Source organism: Phocoena sinus, chromosome 7, assembly GCF_008692025.1.
Source record: "Phocoena sinus isolate mPhoSin1 chromosome 7, mPhoSin1.pri, whole genome shotgun sequence".
Classification (NCBI taxonomy): domain Eukaryota; kingdom Metazoa; phylum Chordata; class Mammalia; order Artiodactyla; family Phocoenidae; genus Phocoena; species Phocoena sinus.
The window spans coordinates 45577579-45597594 of record NC_045769.1 but is presented as its reverse complement, the minus strand read 5'-3'; the positions used below and the strand labels follow the sequence as shown (position 1 = coordinate 45597594).

Below are 20016 nucleotides of genomic sequence, written 5' to 3'. Positions count from 1 at the left end.
CATCCTCCTAACCAGGAAAAGTGCCAATTCAAGGTTGTTCTCCTACAAACTCAAAAGAAACATCTGCGTACTAATAAATGCCAGAACAAAAATGATTGGGTAATTTCCTTCTTAGTCTACCAAGCAGACTAATCCTCAGAGAACCTAGACTGGGCACTTGAAAAAGCACTTAAGGGCTTGACTCTGGGCCACTGGACTTTGGCCAAGGCAAATCTGTCTGCTTTCCTCCTCAGAAGAGGCAGTTGTGTTTGTAGTTTAGGAAAGGAAATCACTGATGCCCAGTAGAAAGCCTCCCAGAATTCCAAAAGTACAGTTCTGCTTCAGGCCGAATGCAGAACATCACTGAGCATATGAAAAACGGATCTCAGGACCAGAGTAAGTCAGCATTGGTCCTGAGAGCTACTTTACATGAGGTTGCTCTAGTCTCCTGCCCTGAGAAATCCTCACTCAACCAGCACAAGTATTCCCAGGATGTATGTCAGAATAGTTCATGGGTAACATTCAAGGACTATAATAAATAAATTCTAGATTTCAATCAAAAAGGACAAATATCTGGGTTTTCTCCAAGTCATCCCAGGTGAAAATGTGCTCCTGTAAGACAGTTCTGTACTATAATATCTTACTATCTTGTGTTCGTTAGAAAATAAAGTTCTCCAAATGACTTAGCACACAAGAAACCTTCCCCAAAAGAACTTCTAAACAAAGCCATCTTTAAAAGGGCATCTTTCTCATCCAAATTTAAAGTCTTTTCTTCATCCAGACTCTTTCACACACAAGATTGACTGCAACAAAACGGTATGTTTGAACAATATTTTACGTATAAAACCAGTCTGGACTACACTTGTCTAATCTATAGTCCCTTCCTGTTTTTCCAAATTCAGATTATTCTCTTCACTCATGGGGTCTCTGTGAATACTAGACCAAGCTAGGCAGTCAGGTCAGAAATAAGCCCAGAAATCTAGAAAAAGCTAATAAGGTTGTACTGAAGGTATGTGTGTGTGTGTTCACCGAAAGACATGTATGAAAACAGCCATACCGGAGCTTATTCCTAATAGCCAAAAACCATTAGCCACTCAAATGTGTATCAACAACAGAATGGATAAATAAATTTATGGTTATAATTATACAGCAATGAGAATCAATGATCTATAATTATATGCAGTTAAGTGAAAACCTTGCAAACATAACGTTGAGCAAAAGAGGTTAATATCATGTTGTTGGTACATACTCTGTATTTCTATTTCTGTAAAGTTCAAACTCAGGGGAAATTAATCTATAGTGTTCTAAATCAAAATAATGGTTAACTTGAGGGAGAAGGAGAAAAGAGATGGGTTGGATGTTGGCACAGAGGGGCCTTCTGGGTTGTTAAATGGTTTCATTTACTTATCTGGCTCCTGACTACATGGGTCTGTTCACTCTGAGAAAATTTATTGTGTGTATTGTACATAAAAGATATAACACTTTTCTATATGTACATTATACTTCAATAAAATGTTCATTTAAAAAATCCTATCATGTTGTGTAACCTCTGAGGAAAATAACATAAAAGTGGACTAAAGGAGATGAGAGGTAAGGGCAGGGAAGGGTTGTACCAGAGAAAGCTAGAAGAAAAAAGGAATAAGATGGAAGAAATATCTCAGAAAGTGAATGCCAGGCTTCTTAAGGGGGAAGGTATGGGAACTGAGGATAAAACCTAAACCAAAATGCTTTGAGAACACCAAAGATCAAGCCTCCAAAAACCGCCAAGCTAGTTTCTCCCTTAATAAGAAAACACATGTCAAAAATCAAATGCAACCAAGAAAAATAAATGGCATTGTCTTCCCTGACTAATGATTTAAAAAAAATAGTGAGCTGCTTAGCTCATACCATGCAATCTCCCCAGAAATCAGCTGTCCTTTCAATTTAGATGAGATAGATAAAGCATAAAGAAGGAGAAAGATAAAATATAAAAGGGGAATCAATTTTTTTAAGGAAGAAAATATAACTTTGAAGCATGAGTTACTTTAAGCATAATACCATAATTTTTTCAACTTGAAAAATCAAAAACATCTATATACCCAAAACCATAACTGGAAGTAAGAAAGATTTTAAGAAATTTGGGGAAATATCTGCAACTTATTTGAAAGGCAAAGAGTCAATACAGGTAATTTGCTAAGAATACTCACAAACCAATAAAAATGTTTTAACAGAAAAATAGACAAAGGACACCATCAGGCATGTCACAAAAGAATACAAGTAAATGAAAAATGAATCATTCTCAATGCGTATCAAAATAATTATAGCATTTTGCAATTATAAAATTGGCAGGGGCTTTTATACATATTAATAACCAGTGTTGGTACAATGCAGAGATATGATGGAGATATAAATATTAAAACCATCTTGGAGGACAGTCAATCAAACTGAATCAAAACACTGTATACTGTACATACCAAGTTCAAGCTTGACCCTCAGCAATCTTCAAAGAGAATCAGGAAGAGGTGGTTATGTATGAACAGTGATGACAGCGACTCTAGGATCCAGAAGCTTGTTGGGCTGTTCTTGGGTATAACACCAATGAGGAAGCAGATGGCTGGGCTTTTAGGGACTTTTGATACATCAGGAGTTGGCTCATGAGGAGGCTAAAAATGAAGGAAAATATTCATGACAAACGGACCCAAAAGGACCAGCAGCAAAATGAAAAAAAAACCTCTCCTATCTTGAAAATAGTCTCTAATATTATTTTAATCTAAATATCTCTTACCACATCTTAATTATCACAGTCAGACTCTCAAGGAAATCTGTATTCAAATTTGGCAAAACACTAGTTGTGTTCCCTTTGCACCATTTTCCTAAAGAATAAAGCTGCTGTGGGCCTTTTCTCCTATTTACAACAAAGAGAATATAATCAGTGTTTTAAAAATAATTTTTTTAATGAAAAAGATACTTTCAACTATGAAAAATAAAAAGAATTAACTGTTTTAAAACAAAACCAAAGCAACAAAAACAAGCAAAAAGAATCCTTCACATATAATACATGTTCCAAGTTAGACACTGAGTTTTGGGGATATTCTGGGTTTTTTAAATTTCTATGTTGTTGTGTTGTTTTGTTTTTTCCTATTGTGTTTTACTTTTAGAGTAACCACTGAGTTAAGCTACATAAGTATGACAGTTACTGTGCACTGTCTCTGACTGCAGGACACAGGTTCTGTAGTTAAACTGCTTGGGTTCAATTCCCAGCTCTTCTGCTAATAAGCTGCATAACTTTGGGCAATTTAAATTTTTTCTCTGTGCATCCATTTCCTCCTCTGTAAAATTAGGAAAATAATAGTAACATACCTGCAATGTTTTGTGAAAATTAAATATCGCTGCATAAACACTAAGGATAATTATTGAGGCAGTAAAAGTGCTACATAGTGTCTGTCATTACATTTATATCTCTTAGCTGTTTCCACTATTACAGATAAAAAGCATAGAGCATGATTTGTTGGTGATAACATTTCCAAGAACTCAAACCAGAAAAGCATATGTAAGTAACAAGAACTAGTACTAAACAGAGAAACGATAGAGGAGTGATGTCAGCAAGATGGTGGAATAGGATGCCCCAGAGCCTTCTCCCTCCCACAGAAACACTGATTCAATAACACACGGACCAATTCCCTTTATGAGAAATCCAGACACAGTTAAGAGGCTCCTGTATCCCAGGTAAGCACAAAATCAGCCACACTGAAGCCAGTAAGAAAAGTCATGGCACTCTCTTTCCATAATCCCTCTCCCTGGCACAGCACCACAAAATTGGGAGGAAACTCCCATCTCCTGGCTTTTCCCTGGGAAGGAAAACAGAAGACTAGACCACACATCTAACATTCTGACTTTTCAGAGAGGCTTCCATGGGATTGGCTTCTGCCTCACCTGTCATGGAGTGTTAATGGAACCCCAGCTACTCTAGGCGGGCCACTGGGAACGAAAAAGCTGGGTGGCACATTGATGCTCCAGAGGACCCACAGTACAGCAGACAGAGGCGAATACAGCTCAGCAGCCTCTCTCTCTGGAGGAAGAGAAGAGTGGAGCACGTGATCAATTTTCCAGCTTTTTGAGAGCCGCCCAAGGCCCTGGTTTCTGCATAGCCCAACTCAGGGCTCTGACAGGACCCAGCATACTATGGATGACACTATAATAGAAAACTACAAGCCAATATTCCTGATGTATAGATACATAACTCCTCCACAAAATACTAGCCAACCAAATTAAATAGCACATGAAAAGAATCATTCACTATGATTAAGTAGAATTTATCCTAGGGATGCCAGGATGGTTCGGTATATATTTTTATACATTATCAATTGCTATGGTACACCATATTAACAGAACACAGGGTAAAAATCACATGATCACCTAATAGATGCAGAAAAAGCATCCGACAAAATTCAACACCATTTCAAGGTAAAAACACTCCATAAACTAGGAATAGAAGGAAATTACCTCAACATAAAAAAGACCAAATATGAAAAGCCCACAGCTAACATCGTACTCAGTGGTTGAATACTGAAAGCTTTTCCTCTATGATCAGGAACAAATCAAGGTTGTCTACTCTTGCTAGTTGCATTCAACACAATACTGGAAGTCCTAGCCAGAGAAATTACGAAAGAAAAAGAATAGGCATCCAAATTGGAAAGAAAGATTTAAACTGTCTCTATACACAGATGATAAGTAGAAAACACTAAAGATTCCATTAAAAAACTGTTAGAACTAATAAACGAATTCAACAAAGAAGCAGGATACAAAATCAACATACAAAAATCATCTGTATTTCTCTGCATTAACAACTAATAATCTGAAAAGGAAATTTAAAAAATAAACCCATTTACAATAGCATCCACAAGAATAAAATACTTAGAAATAAACCAAGAAAGCAAAAGCTTGTACAATGAAAACTATAAAACTTTGCTGAAATAAATCAGTAGGATGCAAATACATGGAAACACATCTGTGTTCATAGACTGGAAGACTTAATATTGTTTAAATGTCCATATTACTCAAAGTGATCTACAGGTTCAATGTAATTAATCTCTTTCAAAAACCCAATGATCCTTTATTGCAAAAATAGAAAAAATAACCCTAAAATTTATGGGGAGCCACAAAAGACCCCAATAGCCAAAACAACGTTGAAAAAGAACAAAACTGGAGTCCTTACATTTCCAACAGGATAGTAATCTTTAAAGTATTCACTAATTTAAGATGAACTCTTGCCTGTACAGTGCAGGGGTGCATACTGTCAGTGTTTTATGGCATTACCCTTCTTCCTTCTGAGCTACTCTAGCCAATCAGTGCCTCTTGTGATTGGCTTATCTGGGTTTTACTCCAGTCTTGTAGTCATCCAGTGTCTTTAAGATAGCTTTATAGATCTCTTTTCTGAAACATTATGTGTTGTTTCCATAATATGACTCTCAGAGGATATCTTAATTTATTTCCCAGTTCTCAGAGGAAGCTACTTGAGGTAACTCTCAAAAGCAGTCAATATATGATATAACACATTAATATTATTAACATGTAATGGAAAATTAATGGATCAATTAATCAGTCAATAAATCTGTGGAGGGAAAATCTAAGCCATAAAACTATACTCAGAAGTACACATCATGAACAGAACCACGTTCATAACATTTTGCCTTTTCTATGCATTGGTATTTGCTCCCTCAAATTGGACTTCAAATCATATAGTTTTATCATTAAAATCAAATAGCTTGCCACTCAGATAAGAAGATCCATCAATCCCCCATTGTATGTTACTAATATTAATGTTTTATAGAATTTGCATTTTCATTCTTCAGTTTTCTACAGGGTTCAGTGGTGCCCTATTTTCTTCCACATCAAATATAATCATCAACTTTCCTCACCATATATCCTCATTATTCTCTGAAATACAACACAGCTTTTGAAACTGAAGCTTAGAGAGGTGCATTGTCTTGCCCAAGGTTAAACAGCTAGTAATCAGTAGATCCAGGATGCAAATACAGCTCTAGCCAACACCAAGACCTTCTTTTCACTGTATATAATATGCCTCACAAACAAACATGCCTTATGGGATCCTACTTCACTGTGTTCATTCTTGACTGAAAACCCATCTGTTCAAATTTCACCCATCCTTTATGGTCCAACTCAAACTTTGCTGCCTTTCTTTCAAAGATACATATTTTTTTGTGAGAAACATCATTACTATAATGCTGAAAAATGTTAAACTGCAATATAATATTAACTTTAAAATATGCTTTCAAACATAAAATACAAAGTGGAAAATTTGATAACTCAATGGAACAGGATGAACTTGATGATGAGAGGAAGGGACAATGGATAAGGGAAGGGGGCTGCAGAGAGGAACCTATCAGTTGATCCTGGAGATTCTGGGAAAGTGGGACACAGATGTCTCAGTTCCCAGCAGCTTCCAGAGGAAGTAGGATGGAGCAGCCTGACCAGTCCAAGTCCTCCAATCTTATACTCATGGAGACAGAGCGCCAAATGGAGACACCAGAATAGATCAGCCAAGGAAAATAAGTGAATAATATGAGCTTGCCTTACGTATTTTGATGGGTTGGTTAGAAGGGCAGATAATAGAAACACAGTGAGCCCCTGAATGGATCAGGAAAATGTCATCACTCAGGGAGAGAAAGGTAAAGAAAAAAGCAGCATAGGAATGCTGCAGCCGAGTGAGTGGTAATCAATCCTTTTCTATTTGGTAAGAGGAATAGAGGGCAGAAGAATATTAGAAGTTTAGAGGAAGGAGAAGAAAGTGAGGTGGATATGTCAGAGAATTAACACAGCCTTTTCTGAAGGGCCAGATTTATCTTCATTGGTTTGGAGGGAGAAAAAAGAAAGGTGGGTAAGGAAGATAAAAAGGAAAGAGAGGGAAGGAAAACAAAACAAAGATGAAGGAAGGAAGGAAGTGGGGAGGGGGGAGGAGGGAGGCATAAGAAGGTATTTATCTTGCAATTTTTCATATGTTCTAACATTGAACTGTAGGATTCATAACAATACTGCTTCTCATAACTTACAAGAATTCCAGGTTTCTTGAGAACTGTGTTCGTGCTTTTTTTCTCTATTCAAATAATTCAGCAGACCACAATAGAGCCACAAAGAAGCAATATTTTATAAAGGGTGTTACTTCCTTGCTATTACCCACTCCATACACAGAAACTTTATTGTGACAGTTAGATAAAATCTATACCTGGAAGAGGTGCTTTAAATCAAAACTCAGATGGATTATTTAAGATGATGAAGCTCAAACTATGGTATGCTTACTATATGTGTTTTATTCTAAGGTTAATTTAGGAATGCTTAATTTTTCTAAAAAACTAAATAATGTATAGTTGGGAATCAATATGAACTTTTTCTTTCTCCTCACCAATTAAGACAGGTTCAACTCCTAGCCAAGGTACAGTTTTCTCTTAGGACATCTAAGGAGAATGCCTATTCCTCGGCTTCCCAAGAAGCTCCTCTGTGTGTACCACTCTGTCTAGTGCAATATGGGCCTTGTGGAATGTCAACTCCGCCACTGGACTAGAGTTTTTAGTCTCAGACATTCTTTAAGACATTTCTCAATCTTAAATATTTATGAGTTGATCTATTTCAATATTAGCTTTCTCTAAAAATCTAATGTCCCAAAGATTTATGCATTTTTCCCAATTTCTCTAGAGATGTATTCTTTTTCTCTGATTATTCTTTCCTTCCTTCCATTGGATATATTTTAATCTTTCATATCTTAACTGTAATATGGTAAAGGAATATTTTTAGAAACAATTTTTCTAGGAAGAATAGTTCACCACATGATAGAGTCAAAGTTGAAACTGTATTTTCCTTATTGATGACATTACAACTTATGTTTAGTATATTTCCTTTTGCTGGAGAAACGTATGCCATGTACTATTTAACTATTTCATAGCTAATATTGTGGAAACCACAAAAGCACTTAGCTTAACAATGAAAACAAATTAGACTTCAATGAGTAGAATTCTGTTGATACTGCTGATTTTACTTATGGATCATTGCAAATACTTATGATAATATATTTGGTTATTTTAAACAGAATACATCATTTTATTTCTGAAAGAAATTTTTAATCTTTCTAAACAAAAAGCATATCATTTGAAACTTTCCAATCATTCATAAATACCTGAAAAATCCATTTCTAATCCAGAAATATAATCCAAATTATACCAGGTCACACGTTAGTTAATTACACATTAGTTCTAGTTTGGTACCTTTGATTCATGTAATAATTTATTGAAAGACCTGTCCCAGCTATGTCAGAGCTGAGACTGGAAACTGTAGCAAATGGAAGCAGGTGATATCCCCGATAGCACTTAGCTACATGCTTTGGCTACAAGAAGCTAAGGAACCACATAGAAAGGAAACTGAAGCTGCCCACATTTGGGCTTTAGTTATATACAGACACATGATAGACTGCAGTATGGGGATGTGGTAAAATGTAATCAAAGCCAAATAACAGGCCGATAGAGAACAAGGCTAGTCTTAGAGAAAACTCAGCATAAATGGTAAATAATTTTGTACAATGTACCAGATTTAGCAAAACATCTCCTTGGTGAAAGAGACTGACGGCTGAAGATAAAACCTTAAGCAATGTTTGAATGCAACAGCCTTAAGCAATGTTTGAATTCAACAGATCCAGCCTTCTGGACTGGAGAGGGCTGCCTGTGATCCTTGAGAAAGAGAAAACTATGGCGCAAACCTAAAACAATTCAATTGCTTCTTCCTTTTTTTTTTTTTCTTTGAGCTCTTGAATGTCTGAACACACATTTAATTCTTCTTCTTTTTTTTTGGCTGTGTTGGATCTTCGTTGCTGCGTACAGGCTTTCTCTAGATGCAGAGAGCGGGGGCTACTCTTTGTTGTGGTATGAGGGCTTCTCCCTGCGGTGGCTTCTCTTGTTGAGGAGCAGAGGCTCTAGGCGCGCGGGTTTCAGTAGTTGTGGCTCGCGGGCTCTAGAGCACAGGCTCAGTAGCTGTGACTCACGGGCTTAGTTGCTCCGCGGCATGTGGAATCTTCCCGGACCAGGGCTCGAACCCGTGTCTCCTGCATTGGCAGGTGGATTCTTAACCACTGCACCACAAGGGAAGTCTCTCAATTGCTTCTTAACTGAAGAAGAAAGCAATTCATCAAATCAATTCTTCTGAGGAGTAATAACTTCTCCTCCACTTCCAAACAAAACAAAAAAGCAAGACTGGGATGGAGGAAATGTTTCTCTGCCAGTTGGATAAAAGATCAACCTCAATCCAAGACAGGTAGAATACTGAGGAGATCCAAGCACAGTAGCAGAGAAGCAGTCTTTGCACCCTAACAAGAGGCCTATGCAGGTTGTGGCTCCTGTGCAAATGGGCCAAGGAGTGCTGACAGCATCACAGATGGTGAAAGAAGCATCAAAGTGAAGAGCAGAGTGATGGACAACAGTCCAGAGAGATGGCAGGTACAAAAGTAGAGGTGCAGGACTGTGGAATGAATTAAAGAAGAGATAAGAAATGCACCTTCTCTGAGAAATCCCAAACAGCCAAAAAAAAAAAAAGAGAGAAAAAATATTTGGCAGCTGATGGCTCTTTACCTAACAGTCTTATTTAGTGCCCACAAACCAGTGTGTAATTTTGCATACTAATACATGAATATGTTAATAGGAGCTATGTACCCCATCCTCTCTCCCCAAAAGAAGCTCTGTGGTTAAATAGGATTGTGAAACAAGCACCTATAACCCTATTCAAGATTCACAATACATATTAGAGTCAGAAAATTCCACAGTACAATTTATCTGCCCAAAAGATGCTGTTTTCGCAACATACTTACTGTCACACTGAGGATTACATGACATATCGGTTAAGGAATCCTAGTTTGAAATTTTTAAGTTTTAAAATGCAAGTAACCCAATGCATGGAACAATGATAGGTTCTGAAAATATATTTGATGAATATTCAAAACCTTTAAAATCAATACATATTCTAATTTTTCTAGGAGTAAAAATAATTGTTATAATTTACTTGGAAATATTTTACTCCCAAAATTGTTTAAGCTGCACTTTTAAAAACAACATTTTTTAGCTAGTTCTTACTATTTGAGCTCCAAAATATCAGAAAAAGGGAATGTATGTATTCAATCTATGAAATGTCACAATTTCTAACCTAATAGCATTTTTAAGTTTTGGTTTTATCAATGTCACAAATTAGTAGTTTTCATTCTCAAGATATAGCTGTGTATGCCATAATTTATGTTTGTACAACGAAGTCTGACATTTCAGAGAAGTTTCCCTTATCTACAGCTATTTCAATGTTTTAAAAAATTGGAGAAGAAACAGATGTTAAATGGTGAAATATATTCTAAACTATTTCAAAAATATTTGGCAGCAAGTGCTGGAGCATTAGTAGAAGAACAGCTCTGTATAAATGGCCAGTTTATTTTGCATGTACTTTTCTTGAAAGAAAAATAATTTTAAAAGAGACAAAGGAGAATTATTGATGTGTATTATATAAACATTTATTAATATGGAAAACAGCTTTTAGTATTATATTTCATGATTTTGAGTCTCTATAAAACTCTATATACATACTCATAAATACAATATATTTAAAATTTTTCAAGTTCCTTCTGCTTATTACAACCTGTGATTTTTTTTTAATTAGCCCTGATGATTTTACCCTTCCTTCCTAACTTTTAATTTCTACTACAGCTTTTAAACTAATCCTTGCTCAAAAAATAGACTACTCCAATATTGCTCTACATTAATTTCTGAAAGATTCTTGTGGTCGAGTAATAACTCAAGCTTCTGGGCATATCTGGTCATTTTGTGTAATATGTTCATTTTACTCTTGGTCGTCAAGCTATGTTTCTACATCACTAAATAGCTTTAAACTATCTTTAATGCTATTTTAGTGGATAGACTAAAAGATGATTCCACTAAAAAGATGGTTGTTATAATATTTCAAAGAATTTGGGGCAAAAAAGCATTAGTTGGCTTAACTCAAAGTTTTTTAATGAATTTTTTCTTAACCATTTGTCCCAGGGATAGCCAACTCTGTAGTTTTCTTTGGCATGCCAAGAACAATTTTATTAAAACAAACTTTCAGGGAATGAAGCTAGCAATATATAGGATAAGCATATACTATTCCAGATTATTTTTCCTTTTGCTAAAATTCTCTAATATGGCTGCTGAAATTGATATCGTTTTACCACTAGTTGCAATCATTTACCAAAATAGCCAAAATTCAGAGATTGTCAATATTTCATATCAAAAGAAGGTAGCAATTTTAAAGTTCAATTAATGAACCTGTCGTTAATGCAAAGCTTAAATGCTTTTCCAGTTGGCCTTGAAGTTTAACGTTGTGTATGATGTGGCCAAACTCCAGCAACTGACTAATTTATGAATAAGCAGTAGACTGGTTACAGTTTCCCATGGTAATTCAAGATCCAAAGTTTCTTTATTCAAAAATAATCCAGAACTCATTAGACAATTTTAGCATACTTGAAGTACAAATAAATTATCTTTGTCTTTATCCCAGCATTCCAAATTTAGGTTTATAAGTAGTCCTTTTATCTGTGATCCCCCTGATTGGATACTCCTGCTTAATTATTTAATTAAAAATAAAAAAATTCAAATAACAAAGACATTACTCAATCACTAGCTGTCAGCTGGATTAAGGTCATTGTAGCTACCTTTATATCATCATGTACATGAGTATGGTTGTAAAAGTAGAGGAAAGAACAGCATGTTTCACTTCTGGCCTGCAGCCAAGCCACATCTTCCAATGAAAATATATACTATATGAAAAGAATGAACAATATTCAAGATACTTAGGGTGCTAGGGAACAGGAACACATAGCAGCAGCAGCTCCCACTTACATATAGGGAGCTCTCACTGTGCACAGTACATATCCTAGAGCTTTGGCCATGTTAACTCATATAATTCACACAGCAAACCTATGAAGTTGGTACTATATTACCCCATTTTACAGATGAGGACTAAAATGCAGAGAGAGTAAGTAACATGCTAAGATCATACAGTTGGTAAAAGGAGGAGCTGTGATTAAAATCCAGACAATTTGACTTCATAACCCACACTCCAAACCAAGTTGATGAAGCTTACTCAGGCTATTCTGCAATTTTAGAGATTGATATTTTAGCTAACTGCCCCAAAGTTTTTGTCCAAACAATTTAGAGTCACTTTAGCTAGAAGCTTCAATAGAGTGGCTAAACTTGCAGATATGATTTCCTGCAAACTTCTTCCCTCCCCTACTTGTAGAGCACTCCTACTTTCTCTACTTTTCTCCTTCATTGAAAGAATAAATATCCCTCTTACTTTCCAAGACTAACTAAAGGTTCCACTTCAGCACTTAATTCCATCCCCTACCTTTTTAGGGGTAAAACCATACCCTTTTAAAGACCATGACACGTAACTGTCCTCACACTGCTGCACAGCATTTTTTCCTCCACTCAAGACTATAACATATTCACATCTCTACTTCCTTTGATAAAATAAATCTTCCCTCAACCCCTCTAGAGCTACTATCCCATCTTCACTCCTTTACCTCATGCAATTTTTATTTTAACTAAGGAAAGGTGGCTAAAGCAGGGCCAAATTAGTCACCATGATTTAGTCAGAGGCCAAAAAGAAATCACAATACAAATTGTTCAACTGCTTTGATATAAAGAGATCAAGACTTGGAGCCAGAAATCTACTCTGCTTAATGGTGTGAATTCTGGACATCAGTCACCTGCAAAATACGGACAATGATACCTACCCCCATTATGCTCTTGGGAGAATTACATGTGACCAAGTGTGAGAAAACCCCTCAAACTCATCTTGGAACACAATAAATAATTAGGAAATATTTGTTGAATAAGAATTATAAGTAATAATTAAGTGAAAATTATTTTATATTAAAAAACAAGGAATGAGATCAGAATGGATAAAAAGGAGAGAGCACTTGTATGTGAGGGAGAGAGACAGAGGTCAAAATGGAGAAAGAATGAACAAGATTGTGTAAGCACTAATCCCCAGAAGGTGCTTTGGAATTCATTCATTCAGCAAATATTTATAGAGCACATACTATGTTCCAGGAGGGGTTCTTGGCACCTGGGATTCATCAATAAACTAAGCAAAGAGAGTCTCTCTACGTCTGCTTTTGTCTACTCCAACAAATTAATCCTACTAAAGAACCACCACGTTATTTCATTGTTTGAAAGTCTTCAGCAGAACTTTATTGTCTACTTAATAAATTCCAAACCCCTTAGCCTGTCTTTCAATGTCTTTTATTAATTTTTTTAAACTCCAATCTATTTCTTACTATTTCAGCTTTTCCCCTACATGTACTCTCAGGAGGCATAAAAATAAGATTTTAAAGGGACTCTAGAGCTCTTCTAGAGTTTTGAAATTGAAGCATATTTGAGTGTAGCTGGGACATCTAAGAGACTTGAGGAGAGGGTGGAGTTGCAGAAGATGGGGCTGCGAAAGAAAACTGGACTAGAGCCAGATTATAAAGGACATTATAAGCCACGCTAAGAAGTTTGAGTTTGTTCTTAAAGGCAACTGGGCACTGTTTTAACAAAGGAGTGACATGATCAGATCTGTGTTTTCCAAAGGTAATTCTGGAGGCCATGGTAGAGTAAATTTGAAGAGGAGATGTCTAGTGGCATGGAAGGCAGCCAAGAGTATTGCAATAATAATGAGAGACGGTGTTAGCTAAATTATACAGTGGAGCTGATGGAGTGAAGGATTAAAGAAACATTTCAGAGTTATTCTCAATGAGGTCAGGGGAAAGGTGGCAGAATGATTTAATGGTTATGTGGCTCTGGAGTCAGACTGCCCTTGTCTGAACCCTGTCTTCCACACCTCTTAGACACATGACTTAGGTCAAGTTAACACTGAGATTCATTTTTCTCATCTGTAGGGTAGAGATAACCAAAGTATCTATCTCCACAGATGCTGTGAAAATTAAAGTCAATAATTCACACCAATTTCTTGGCACCATACCTGGCTTATTAAGGGCTCTATAAATTGTATCCCTAGAATGTAGCAATGCATCATTCAGCCTTTAGGTCTCCCTTTCAGCTTTCTGTCTTCAAATTTGTTAAATTTTCCTCATATTCCCTACATAATGCATTTTTATCTCTATTGGATCATTCTTCATGCCATCTCTTTCACTCTGGTTTCCATCTACCAAAATCCAACTTAATGCCAGAGTCTATGGTTTAATCATCTTTGAATCCCCAGCACTTAAGTTAATTAGGCTGGAATTAAATTTGTTCAAAGTTCTCTGAAAACCTCTCCCAACATGATTTTTCCAGTCCCTGAACTTTCATAGTACTTTATATCATCCTTGACTCTTACCACACACAGTCTTGCATTTGAGGACTTGATGTAAGTAACTAATCTCCCCTCATTGCTCCACGAGTCATTTCCCCACTCCAACTTTTCTGGGGCTCTACACATGATCAGATTGGTGTCTTAGTCCAATGCGTAACTATTTAATGATTTTCTCATTCACTCAATGACAAATAATTCCAAGGAAGCCACCAACTAGATTATAAACTCATTATTGCCATAAACTGACTGTCTTTGTAGTCAATACTTACATTTAATGTTTCATTATCTTGGAACCTGTTGCTGGAGAAGTACTAGAAGGTGCTCATTAAGTAGTCTTGAGTTCACAAGATTTGATCTTCTGTTGACCGTCCTTGGGTATTTCATGATTCTCACACAATCTTTCCAAAAAGTAAAACTCAAGTCTTCTCAATTAGGATAATTTTAACTTTTAGGCACATGGTCTGCTATAATTTAACAGAAATGATTGTTGTTTGTCCAGCTTGGGTCACATTACATTTCATTGTGTGGGAAGGCATCTGAATGTTTCACAAACAGCAGTTATAAGGGGTGTAAATATTGGTTGGCTTATACTTAGTTTAGAAACTCAAGGCTGCTATGGCCAGTGATCTAAACCAGCATCACTTAAAGATCTTGGGCAGGGCTTTCAAATGTCTTGGGAAGGCAGTCAGCGTAACACATGTGCCATCCACATTTCCAAGTCTGGGGATATGAGCAAAAAGGAAATCTGCCTGAGCATGCTCAGGGCAGACAGTATACCCAGGCCACTTCTCCTGTCCTCTGGTGTTGTGCTCCCACCTGGGGCCTTGAGAGCACTCCCACACTGCCTGCTGCCATTCCAGGCCCTGCGGCACAGAACTACCCCTGACATTACACCAGAATCAGGCTGCCTCTGCTTGTCACCAGAAGCCAAGAGACAGTATTCTACTGCATTCGAACCAAATGCTGCTGAGGGATGCCAGGAAAAATGTGAAACTGGAGCCAATTTGGGAAGTAAACCAACTCACAGATTCTTGCTCAACCTAGCAACAAAACCCTATCATTTGAAAGCATCAGTACACACTCTTTTCATTCCAAAGACACCATAATAGCTCTGTATCTTACAAACTTTATGCTGCTACCTGCAAATAGTTGTTATGCTTATTCATCAAATGCAAAAAGAAAGTATCTGCATACTGCATCCTATGTCTTTTCCCAAGGGACAGCCCTAAGATTGTAAAGGACAAAAGCGATGCATCACTCCCACTTCCACCAATCAGAAAACAACCTAGTCAGGTTCTTTCCCATGTATTAGAAGCATATGCTTCTGATCCAAACACTTTGGTTGGTAGGAGTCAAAGAATCAAAACATAAATTCCAAATGTTGATTAAGAGAATATGCAATGAAGTTAAACAATTAAAATCCAAATGTTAAAAGTCTAGTTCAAATACATATTTCATGCAAGTCAAAAATTTGCATTCCCCAATTAATTATTAAAACAGTCAAATTTGTGTAGTCATTTAACATTCTTTCCAGTGTGCAATAACACTTATAAGATAATTTTAATGCCATCTGTAATTTTACTTTTCTCCATCTAAATGGACACCTTCTTTTCCCCAACTTCAATCCCAAAATCTCTTTGATGCTGGAATTCTGTTCTGAAACCCACTATTATTTGGATAAGTGTTTGAAAAATGCCAATATTTTCACAAAACAAACCAAATTTATATTGCCCATGATATAACTATTTGTACATAAAAAGTGTCACTGCCGGGCTTCCCCAGTGGCGCAGTGGTTAAGAATCTGCCTGCCAATGCAGGGGTCACGGGTCCGAGCCCTGGTCTGGGAAGATCCCACATGCTGCGGAGCAACTAAGCCCATGCACCACAACTACTGAGCCTGAGCTCTAGAGCCTACGAGCCACAACGACTGAACCCACATGCCACAACTACTGAAGCCTGTGTACCTAGAGCCCGTGCTCCACAACAAGAAAATCCACCACAACGAGAAGCCCGCGCACCACAACAATGAATAGTCCCTGCTAGCCACAACTAGAAAAACCCGCATGCAGCAATGAAGACCCAATGCAGCCAAAAATAAATAAATAAAAATTTTACAATAACAAAATAAAATTGTTAAAGAACCAGCTTTTAGTTTTATTGATCTTTGCAATCGTTTCCTTCATTTCTTTTTCATTTATTTCTGATCTGAACTTTATGATTTCTTTCCTTCTACTAACTTTGGGGATTTTTGTTCTTCTTTCTCTAATTGCTTTAGGTGCAAGGTTAGGTTGTGTATTTGAGATGTTCTTATTTCTTAAGGTAGGATTGTATTGCTATAAACTTCCCACTTAGAACTGCTTTTGCTGCACCCCATAGGTTTTGGGTCGTCGTGTCTCCATTGTCATTTGTTTCTAGGTATTTTTAAATTTCCTCTTCGATTTCTTCAGTGATCACTTCGTTATTAAGTAGTGTATTGTTTAGCCTCCATGTGTTTGTATTTTTTACAGATCTTTTCCTGTAATTGATATCTAGTCTCATAGCGTTGTGGTCGGAAAAGATACTTGATACAATTTCAATCTTCTTAAATTTACCAAGGCTTGATTTGTGACCTAAGATATGATCTATCCTGGAGAATGTTCCATGAGCACTTGAGAAAAATATGTATTCTGTTGTTTTTGGATGGAATGTCCTATAAATATCAATTAAGTCGATCTTGTTTAATGTATCATTTAAAGCTTGTGTTTCCTTATTTATTTTCATTTTGGATGATCTGTCCATTGGTGAAAGTGGGGTGTTAAAGTCCCCTACTATGAATGTGTTACTGTCGATTTCCTCTTTTATGGCTGCTAGTATTTGCCTTATGTATTGAGGTGCTCCTATGTTGGGGGCATAAATATTTACAATTGTTATATCTTCTTCTTGGATCGATCCCTTGATCATTATGTAGTGTCCTTCTTTGTCTCTTCTAATAGTCTTTATTTTAAACTCCATTTTGTCTGATATGAGAATTGCTACTCCAGCTTTCTTTTGATTTCCATTTGCATGGAATATCTTTTTCCATCCCCTCATTTTCAGTCTGTATGTGTCTCTAGGTCTAAAGTGGGTCTCTTGTAGACAGCATATATATGGGTCTTGTTTTTGTATCCATTCAGCCAATCTGTGTCTTTTGGTGGGAGCATTTAATCCATTTACATTTAAGGTAACTATCGATATGTATGTTCCTATTCCCATTTCCTTAATTGTTTTGGGTTTGTTATTATAGGTCTTTTCCTTCTCTTGTGTTTCTTGCCTAGAGAAGATCCTTTAGCATTTGTTGTAAAGCTGCTTTGGTGGTGCTGAACTCTCTCAGCTTTTGCTTGTCTGTAAAGGTTTTAATTTCTCCATCAAATCTGAATGAGATCCTTGCTGCATAATCTTCGTTGTAGGATTTTCTCCTTCATCCCTTTAAATATGTCCTGCCAGTCCCTTCTGGCTTGCAGAGTTTCTGCTGAAAGATCAGCTGTTAACTTTATGGGGATTCCCTTGTGTGTTATTTGTTGTTTTTCCCTTGCTGTTTTTAATATGTTTTCTTTGTATTTAATTTTTGACAGTTTGATTAATATGTGTCTTGGCGTGTTTCTCCTTAGATTTATCCTGTATGGGACTCTCTGTGCTTCCTGGACTTGATTAACTATTTCCTTTCCCATATTAGGGAAGTTTTCAACTATAATCTCTTCAAATATTTTCTCAGACCCTTTGTTTTCCTCCTCTTCTTCTGGAACCCGTATAATTTGAATGTTGGTGCATTTAATGTTGTCCCAGAGGTCTCTGAGACTGTCCTCAGCTCTTTTCATTCTTTTTTCTTTATTCTGCTCTGCAGTAGTTATTTCCACTACTTTATCTTCCAGGTCACTTATCCATTCTTCTGCCTCAGTTATTCTGCTATTGATCCCTTCTAGAGTATTTTTAATTTCATTTATTGTGTTGTTCATTGTTGCTTGTTTCATCTTTAGTTCTTCTAGGTCCTTGTTAAATGTTTCTTGCATTTTCTCTATTCTATTTCTAAGATTTTGGATCATCTTTACTATCATTATTCTGAATTCTTTTTCAGGTAGACTGCCTATTTCCTCTTCATTTGTTAGGTCTGGTGGGTTTTTATCTTGCTCCTTCATCTGCTGTTTTTTTCTGTCTTCTCATTTTGTTTGGGGTCTCCTTTTTGCAGGCTGCAGGTTCATAGTTCCCGTTGTTTTTGGTGTCTGTCCCCAGTGGCTAAGGTTGTTTCAGTGGGTTGTGTAGGCTTCCTGGTGGAGGGGACTAGTGCCTGTGTTCTGGTGGATGAGGCTGGATCTTGTCTTTCTGGTGGGCAGGTCCACGTCTGGTGGTGTGTTTTGGGGTGTCTGTGGACTTATTATGATTTTAGGCAGCCTCTCTGCTAATGGGTGGGGTTGTGTTCCTGTCTTGCTAGTTGTTTGGCATAAGGTGTCCAGCACTGTAGCTTGCTGGTCGTTGAGTGAAGCTGGGTGTTGGTGTTGAGACGGAGATCTCTGGGAGATTTTCGCCATGTGATATTATGTGGAGCTGGGAGGTCTCTTGTGGACCAGTGTCCTGAAGTTGGCTTTCCCACCTCAGAGGCACAGCACTGACTCCTGACTGCAGCACCAAGAGCCTTTCATCCACATGGCTCAGAATAAAAAGGAGAAAAAGAGGAAAGAAAGAAAGAAAGAAAGAAGATAAAAGAAAATAAAATAAAGTAAGGTAAAATAAAGTTATTAAAATAAAAAAATAATTATTAAGAAAAATTTTTAATTAAAAAAAAAACAAAAAACGGATGGATAGAACCCTAGGACAAATGGTGAAAGCAAAGCTATACAGACAAAAGCTCACACAGAGGCATACACATACACACTTACACAAAGAGGAAAAGGGGAAAAAATCATCAATTTTCCTCTCAAAGTCCACCTCCTCAATTTGGGATGATTCATTGTCTATTCATGTATTCCACAGATGCAGGGTACATCAAGTTGATTGTGGAGATTTAATCCACTGCTCCTGAGGCTGCTGAGAGAGATTTCCCTTTCTCTTTTTGTTCGCACAGCTCCCGGGGTTCAGCTTTGGATTTGGCCCCGCCTCTGAGTGTAGGTCGCGGGAAGGCGTCTGTTCTTCCCTCAGACAGGACGGGGTTAAAGGAGCCGCTGATTCGGGGGCTCTGGCTCACTCAGGCCAGGGGGAGGGAGGGGCACGGAGTGCGGGGCGAGCCTGCGGCGGCAGAGGCTGGCGTGACGTTGCACCAGCCTGAGGCATGCCGTGCATTCTCCCAGGGAAGTTGTCCCTGGATCCCGAGACCCTGGCAGTGGGGGGCTGCACAGTCTCCCTGGAAGAAAGATGTGGAGAGTGACCTGTGCTTGCACACAGGCTTCTTGGTGGCGGCAGCAGCAGCCTTACCGTCTCACGCCCGTATCTGGGGTCCGCGCTGTTAGCCGCGACTCGCACCCGTCTCTGGAGCTCCTTTAAGCAGCGCTTTTAATCCCCTCTCCTCGCGCACCAGGAAACAAAGAGGGAAGAAAAAGTCTCTTGCCTCTTCGGCAGGTCCAGACTTTTTCCCGGACTCCCTCCCGGCTAGCCATGGTGCAGGCTGTGTTCACGCCGCCAGTCCTCTCCCTGCGCTCCGACCGAAGCCGGAGCCTCAGCTCCCAGCCCGGCCCG

General features: G+C 37.7%; 1 long non-coding RNA gene across 2 annotated transcripts in view; it reads right to left on the bottom strand.

The window, feature by feature from the left end:
• Positions 1-2438: 2438 nt before the first annotated feature.
• Positions 2439-20016, bottom strand: part of LOC116756913 — a 190364-nt gene continuing 172786 nt past the window's right edge. For both annotated transcript variants that reach the window (XR_004350784.1, XR_004350785.1), the window contains exon 3: positions 2439-2621. This is a non-coding gene — a long non-coding RNA (uncharacterized LOC116756913). The remainder of the gene's footprint in view (positions 2622-20016) is intronic.